Below are 9146 nucleotides of genomic sequence, written 5' to 3' on the forward strand. Positions count from 1 at the left end.
GGACGCTATTGGCCATCCTCCAGTGAAGGTACCTGATTACTGATGTGTTACCTTGGACACTTTATGGCCTTAAGACTGTAACTGTGTAGCCAAATAAACCCCCTTTTTATAAAAGCCCATCCATCTCTGGTGTTTTGCATTCTGCAGCGTTAGCAAACTAAAACAGTGACTCGCGATGCCATCTGCTGGCTAGTTAGAGAAAGTATACGCCGCCAAGCTGTAGCTCTGACAAATTAGTGATCGGTATTTTTTATATCCAGAAAGAACCCTATCAAGTAAAGCAAATGCCAAGAGGCCAAAAACAACAGAAAATCTTAAAGCATGTGATAAAACCAGATGATATGGAGAACCCAAACCCAAACACCCAAATCAAAAGACCAGAAAAGACACAGTACTTGGTGCAATTAATCAAAAACCTAAAATCAAACAATGAGAGCATGGCACAGGACATAAAGGACATGAAGAAGAGCATGGCACAGGATATAAAGGACATAAAGAAGACCCTAGAAGAACATAAAGAAGAAATTGCAAGAGTAAATAAAAAAATAGAAGATCTTATGGAAATAAAAGAAACTGTTGGCCAAATTAAAAAGACTCTGGATACTCATAATACAAGATTAGAGGAAGTTGAACAATGACTCAGCGTCCTCGAGGACCACAGAACGGAAAATGAAAGAACAAAAGAAAGAATGGGGAAAAAATTGATAAAATTGAAATGGATCTCAGGGATCAATAGACAAAATAAAACTTCCAAATTGAAGACTCATTGGTGTCACAGAAGGGGAAGAGAAGGGTAAAGGTCTAGAAAGAGTATTCAAAGAAATTGTTGGGGAAAACTTCCCCAACCTTCTACACAATATAAATACACAAAGCATAAATACCCAGTGAACTCCAAAGAGAATAAATCCAAATAAACCCACTCTGAGACATATTCTGATCAGACTGTCAAATACTGAAGAGAAGGAGCAAATTCTGAAAGCAGCAAGAGAAAAGCAATTTACCACATACAAAGGAAACAACATAAGACTAAGTAGTGACTACTCAGCGGCCACCATGGAGGCGAGAAGGCAGTGGCATGACATACTTAAAATTCTGAAAGAGAAAACTTTCCAACCAAGAATATTTTATCCAGCAAAACTGTCCTTCAAATTTGAGGGAGAGCTTAAATTTTTCACAGACAAACAAATGCTGAGAGATTTTGCTAATAAAAGACCTGCCCTACTTCAGATACTAAAGGGAGCCCTACCGACAGAGAAAAAAAGAAAGGAGAGAGAGATATAGAAAAATTTAACAGACATATATAGAACATTACATCCCAAATCACCAGGACACACATTCTTCTCTAGTGATCACAGATCTTTCTCCAGAATAGACCATATGCTGGGACATAAAACAAGCCACGATAAATTAAAAAAAAAAAAATTTGAATATATTCAAAGCACATTCTGTGACCACAATGGAATACAAATAGAAGTCAATAATTTTTTTATTTGTAACTCCACTATTTACTTCCTACAGGATATAAAATACATAAACTCTAGTGACAAAACAGTGGTTTTGGACTCAATGTAAAATATGTAATTTTTTACAAGAACTACATAAAGGTGGGGGAATGGAGGAGTATAGGAACATAGTTTATGTGTCCTATTGAAGTTAAGTTTCTATCAAAGAAAAACAAGATTGTTATACATTTAAAAGGTTAAATTTGAGCCCCACAGTAAATACAAAGAAATTATCAGAGAATATGACCATAGAGATGACAAGTAGAGTATGGGTTACAAGAAGTGGGGGAAGGGGCAAGGGGGAGTTAAGAAATGAGTGTAGTGTTGTTGTTTGGGGTGAAGGAAAATTTCTAGTAATGGATGGTGGGAAGGTGATAGCAATACAACATTCTAAATGTGATTAATCCCACTAATGGAATGCTAGGGAGGGGTTGGAATGGGAAGATTTAGGCTGTATATATGTTTCCACAATTGAAAAAAAAAAGAAAAGAAAAGAAAAAGACAGTCTAAATAGGCAATGACAAATAAATGCCAAGGATAATCCTGGCTGGGATCTGAGGATGGAGGAGAGAAGGCTCAAAGGGACACAGCTGGGACATAAGAAAAAAAAAAAAAAAGGAAATATAGAATGTAAGCTTTGTTTAAATGTTAAATTTCTTGAACTTCTTAACTGCGCTTAATGGAATTGCATAAAAGAATGTTCTTGTTCATAGGAATTGTATATGCGAATTATATTGTTTGTTCAGGGATGTCTGCAGCTTACTCTCATATGCTTAGAAGACAGAGCAATAGATGATGGTTGATAGGGAGATAGGGAGGGAAGGAGGGAAAGAAAGAAATGGTGGTGTGACAGGATGTTAAAATTGGTGGATCGGGGTATCAGGGTGTTGGGGACGATTAAGGTAGCATGTATAAAATCCGCCCTCAGCGATGCTGGAGATATGCAACATGACCGCTAGGGCTGATGCAATAGCGGCTTAAGTTGCCCTCAGCCTTCTACGGAAGTGATAGCCGTTCGCGCCTAAGATTTGCGCCTAGAATGCTAGCTTTACTACCTGCCTTCTACCCCAGCAATAGTAGCCACCAATCCTGTGCTAGCCTTACATCTGCCATCCGCCCTAGCAACAGCAGCAGCCAATCCTAGACTGCCACCCGCCTTTGCAGCCACCAATCCTAGGCCGCCACCCGTTCGTACTAGCCACTCCCTCTACCTTAGAGTATATATACGCTGCCTCTTCAATAAAGTTTTGCAGCTTGATCAGAAACCTGTCTTGCTGTTGTTCCTCGCGTCTCTTGTCCCATACCATTCCTCCCTCACAGGATTTGGAGCTTCCGTTGAACGTCCCGCCGGCCGGGACATCAGGGTATCGGGGGAGGGGGGCCGGGGTATACTGGAGTTCTGTGTATAGGTTTTGTATTGTTTTTGCAACTGTTCCTGTAAGTTTGAATTTATTTCAAAATAAAATTTTAAAAAAAAAGTTGTCTTTCAATATCATCAGAAAATCTGCAGTAAAGAAAAGCTTTCAGAGTGAGCTGATCTGAAATCTCAATGCCATCTCACTTTGTTTTACACACAATGAAATGGTACTCTACCTGCCAATGCTACCTCGATTCTCACATCTTAACAGCATGCTGAGAGATCCTAGAGAAAAATTACATTTCCCTGAGGATTGATGCTGCTCTAAATCCATGATCTCCAGCTACAGTTCAGCCCTCTACCATTCTCCCACTATCTTTCTCATGTTACTATTCAGGATACTTCCATATTTCTCTCAGCAGCTTCCCCTACTTTTCCCAAACCTTCTTCATTCTCATCCAAACACCTCACAGAAAAAATGGAGAAACTCCCTGAATATTCTTCTCACCCCTACTATCACCTAATCTCACACCCATTCTTCCTTCTTTCTCATTTCAGTGCAAGGATCCATCCTAAAGTCCCTAGATAATCTCATCTCTTTGTCCTAGAGAAGATTAAGCCTTCTTGCCCCTTTATGGATATTAGTCCATAATTCTCTCCTCTACTACAGCTCCAAACTCTCCTTCTCCACTGGCTCTGTCCTTCAGCATATGAATAAGTTCAAGTCTCTCACCATCTTCCAACACACTCAGATATTTACCACCGCTCCAATAGAAAAAAGAAAAAAAAAATCTCTCCCAGATTTCTTAGATTAGGTTCTATGATCTTCAGAAACCTCCTGAAATTGAATATAAAATTGTATTATCATATATGTGTATTGTTATGGAGAAGGGTCTCATAACTTTCTGAAGAGTCTCAAATAGGCTGATAACCCCAAAATTTTAATGAGTCACTCTAAATCTCTCTAAAGATTTTTCACTCCCCAATTAATACTTCAATGATACCTCATTAGCTTTAAGTTGCAGTCCAACAACTTGGCATAATCTGATTTGACTCCTGCCAGCTTTTCTTGAGCATTTATTATATGCCCAAATTTCACCAGTAATAAAAGGCAGAACCAGAATTCACTTTCCAAATTCAAAACCCAAGTCTCAAATTAAAATAACAGAAAACTTGACATATGTTTGTTTAAAATCGTCCCCTTAATAGGACTAATTCCTCAGAAAGAAATAAAGGGCATTTTCTCAGCCTCATTCCAAGTTGGGAGTCAAATGTTGGACTCCAAAGCAAGTACCATCAGGAAGGGTAGGCAGGCTATTTTGCGTTTCTGAATATGGGTTATTTTTAGATTTTCACACTCCTTCTGATGAGCCCTCAAGGTCTGTTGTGGGAGAAGAGGGGAGGAACGAACAGCTGGCACTTTGAGGGATTAAAAAACAAAAGTCATTGTATAGAACTAAACGCACACACACATGAGTACAAGTAAAACTTGGCAATCTGAGTAAGATCAGTGGATTGTATCAATGACAACAACTTGGTTATGACATTTGTACTATAGTTTTGCAAACTGTTGCCAAGATGCAAGAAATTGGGTAAAGTGTACATAGATTTCATTTGAATATGTATTTCAACTGCATGTGAATCAACAATTGTCTCAAAATTAAGTTTAAAAAAAAGAAAGGGGAATCTCCTAACAGCTGGGGTAGATCCCAGGGAACAAGAATGGGAATGAAATTTTCAGATTCTCTACAGAACAGAGGCTTGATCTGCTCTTATATCACATCTCTGATGTTTTAGGACTTCCAAAAGGAATCATTCTGCGGGTGCCTGAAATGACTAGGCACCAAGGCATGTGGCCTTGGGCACCCAGGCACAGAGCCCCCTCCAACATGGAGATTTACTTTGTCTGCCTGGTTTGAGATGTCTACTTCAGATTAAAAGATGTGAAGGTGAAGGAACTCCCTGTAATATCTTCGCAACTTTTCTGTAAACTCTAAAATTATTCCAAAATTAAAAGTTTATTTAAGAAACAAAAACTGGTATGAGGTCTGGTAAGTTATCAGCAACATAGAGCAAACCCTGCAGAGGAAAAGTCAGGACAAAAGGAGGCTCTTAGTTTGTGGGGAAAAGCAGCAGGACCTGACCTGGTTCACAGAAAGGGCCTGGAAAGAAGATCTAGAGTGTCAAAGATAGTCCTGCTCCCAGAAGCAGTGGAAATGGATCACTCAAGCTGGTGGGGCTGGAATCCTGGTGAAAGCTGGAAACTCAGGAGGTAGGCAAACCTTTGGTTGGACGAGGAGATGCTAACATTCATGTCATGTCCATCCCATGTCAGGCAGTGTATACGTTACTTATGGCATACACATATGCTGGAGAGTCTACAGGAACAGGGTTCAACCTGGTAAGGTAATGACCAGAGTGAAGGTCTTCTCAGGGCCCAGAAACAGTCCAATTCAACAGGGGTTAAGGACAGAGTTCCAGACAGATCAAAGGAAAGGAAATGATTGACAAGGCAAAATCAGCAGAAAGCCAGTCTTAGGATCTGGACCAATGGAGTGGTGAAGTGGAGCAGGGGTAGAGTTGAGGGTTTGGAAGAACTTACGTCTGGGATTACATGTTTCTTCATATATTTATTGAGTGTGTGTTTGAGGTGCGGAGTTAAATAAGATACAGGTCTTACTCTTAAGTCGATTTCACACATTCATGTCTCACTGTCAAGTTCCAGGTTAAAAAGACACTGGTTGTGGGATTTTGGTCATCTTGAATGCAAACACTCTGACTTTTGTGACACAAATTGTCTTCATCAAGAAGATAATTCCCCCATCTTACTCATATTCTATCTAAATAAATGAGATGCTTTAAAAATGAGAAGAATAATCCTGTACCATTTGAAAGTATTGTATAAATTGCACACTTTGAAATATTTCCTGTTCTCTCTTACTCTCTCACTGTATGTGTGTGTGTGCATGTGTTTGTCCAAAATAATATTATTGCCAGAAATTTATCTAATTTTTAAAATCCTGCAGAAGGAAAAGAATACACTTCCAGAATTTAACCTTTTCCCAGTCAAACCCCAGGTTCTCCATTAATGAAGTATTTTTCATTTGCAAATCATCTTTATTTAAGAAATAGTCTCAATAAAGAAATGTGTCACTTATTCTCCAATGCTGATTCAGAACTCTTTAAGAGCAGAGATTACATCTAATTCTTAATGACTAGTGATTAGACCCACACTCTTAATAAAGAGGTCTATGAACCCCTGAAATTTTGTGCAAAATTTTGACTAAATGTTCATTTTTCTGGTGAGAGGGCCTGTAACTTTCATCATATTTGGAGAAATTTTAACCCAAAGAACTCAAGCAATTTGTAATCACATACTGCATGCTTTATAAATGTTTGCTTTAAAAACTAATTACTTAATATATTTATGTATCATGTCAATGCCCTTTAGGCAAAGACCCCCGGGCAACACCTATGGTTGAAAAGCTAGGTTTATTATTTGTTCCAGCAAAGGAGAACACTCAGGATAGGAAATCGTAGGGTGTCTCAGTAATAGGGTAGTAGAAAGAACCAATTATAGGATTTAAGCTTTGATTGGGTGATTTAGGGGAGGGTCTATAACTGTATATCTCAATAAATCCTGGAGGGGAGACTGGCACAAAAATGGAACTGTATATGCTAAAGAAGGAGCAGTCACTCATTTTGGCTGAGAGAAGGGGTGTTTTGTGGATATTTTGTAGACAGTACACTGACCTTGCTTTTGTCTGTGTTTAGACAAAATTATGAAGTGGCCTTGCTTTGTCTCATTTTATGATGGTCTCAGAGTAATCATCTCTGACATTGGTATTCTGTGAAGTTATGTCCAGTAAGAGAATAAGATGGTCTCACTCTGAATGCCAAGTCAGCTTCCAAATGTCAGGAGCTGCCTTTTTTCCTTTCTCAATCCTTTTTTTTTAATTGTTTTATTGATGTACATTCACATATGATACAATCATCCACAGGGTACAATCAACTGTTTACAGTACCATCATATAGTTGTACATTCATCACCACACTCAATTTTTGAACATTTTCCTTACTCTAAAAAAAAAATAAAAATAAGAATAAAAATTAAAGTAAAAAGGAATACCCAAGGCATTCCATCCCCCCATCTCACCCTATTTTTTCATTTAATTTTTGTCCCCATTTTTCTACTCATTTGTCCATACACTGGATAAAGGGAGTAGGAGCCACAAGGTTTTCACAATCACACAGTCACACCATGTAAGCTACATAATTATACAATCTTCTTCAAGAATCAAGGCTACTGGATTGCAGATTGACAGTTTCAGGTATTTCCTTCTAGCTATTCCAATACACTAAAAACTAAAAAGGGATATCTATATAGCATGAAAGAATGCCCTCCAGAGTGACCGCGTGACCCCATTTGAAATCTCTCAGCCACTGAAACTTTATTATTTTTTCATTTAGCTTCTCACTTTTGGTCAAGAAGATTTTCTCAATCCCATGATGCCTGGTCCAGGTTCATCCCCAGGAGTCATGTCCCATGTTGCCAGGGAGATTTACACTCCTGGGAGAGTCATGTCTCACATAGTGGGGAGGGCAATGAGTTCACCTGTTGAGTGGGCTTAGAGAGTACTTTCTCAATTCTTAATAGTGGAAAGATTTTCTGCAAGATAAAGTAAGCTTGGGAAAGTTTAAAATTCTACTGGATCAAACATTGCTGTTGGAATCTCAGATACAAAATTTTATCTATGCGTCACAGCCTGAGGGGGCTTTGCCAGTCAAAAGACCAAAGAAGACACAGCATTTTCTGAAACATGAACTTTATTTGGGGCTTATTCGCAGGAAGGCTGAAATCAGCAGAAATCAAATGGCTTTTTTCTCACCAGGCGGGTACCACTTTCCTGTGATACGTGCTTGAAAGAGGACAACAACCCAGTTATAAGGGCTTAAGACAAAGACATTCCTAAGGGTGGGAGAGCATCCTGTGACATGGGGGTGGTGCAGGAAGGAAAGAATTATAAGATGGGGCTTTGTAAATAACCACAAGAGTGATAACACTTGGGGCCAGGAAGCAGGTAGACTAGGTTAACATTCTTGCTCTTTCATGAGACCAAGGGTTTCTCATCTCCTGCATACCTCCCATTTAAAGTTACAATTTACCCTTTTTCTCTTTACTGGCTTACAAAGATGAGAGGTTAAACATTAGCCACCTAGGTCATGCAGACTGCTGTGTGCCAAGGTCTACAGGCCTGTTTTGTTCAGGCCAGGGACTGCCACACCATGATAAAATATAAATTTGATTTTATATGCACATAATGAATTTATACCATTCAACAAGGCATCTTATTTGGTACTTCTTCATGTACATTTCACAAATCGTTTTCTCTGGAGGGTATATCAAGAAGTACTTTCACTGAAAGGTGGGCATTTTATGGATGCATGATGTTTAAATTTTGAAGGCCAAAAATGGCATCTGGTTATACTTAAAAGCAGTTTTTGTTTTTTTTTTTATACTAAGGATTGATGTCCAAATATATTCTAGGAAGTCCATGGATTTATTGTTTATATTCTAATTTTGTGTTTCATTTAGTGATCATCCAAAAACCAAGTAATATAAACATATTCAGGATGTCTATCCCATCATCAAGTACTACCAGGGGATAGATGTGTTTCCCCTGTGTATCTTTGGGAGTAGAATCTTTGTTCCAAGTGAAACCCAATGACATCACAGCACACTGTGATCCTGGATCAGTAGTAGTTGGACCACAGGAAAATGGTTGGGAGAGTCACATAACACACAACACACAATCATACAGGCATGAGAAACTGAAAAGAACCTGCATACAGCATGGAGAATAGCAGATTGTAGGCACTTCACAAACAGGAAAGAAGAAAGAGAGGGGGAGGGAAGAAGATATTTAGTAGAATGTGAATGATGATGGTGTAGACTGAAGGGACTAATTCCAGACTGTTTTTTTTTTTAAAGTTTCTCCTTTTTTATTTTTAGTAACCAAACATCTTTTAAATAAAAATTATATTTTAAAAAATCTTTATATTCAATAGTATGCAATTGATCAGTTTTTTATAATACATGAAATGCCTGATATTTTATAAAATACTATGATGGAGAACTTTTGTGACTTTTACAAAAAAAAATATGTTTTTAAAAATTTAGCACATAATCATGCTCCATAGCTGCAATTATATAATCAGAAATTGATGCTTACATATTTTCATCAAAAGTTTTAATTTTTTGGTTTTTGATGAAAATGTAACTTTGC

Source organism: Choloepus didactylus, chromosome 7 (assembly GCF_015220235.1).
Source record: "Choloepus didactylus isolate mChoDid1 chromosome 7, mChoDid1.pri, whole genome shotgun sequence".
NCBI classification, from domain to species: Eukaryota; Metazoa; Chordata; class Mammalia; order Pilosa; family Megalonychidae; genus Choloepus; species Choloepus didactylus.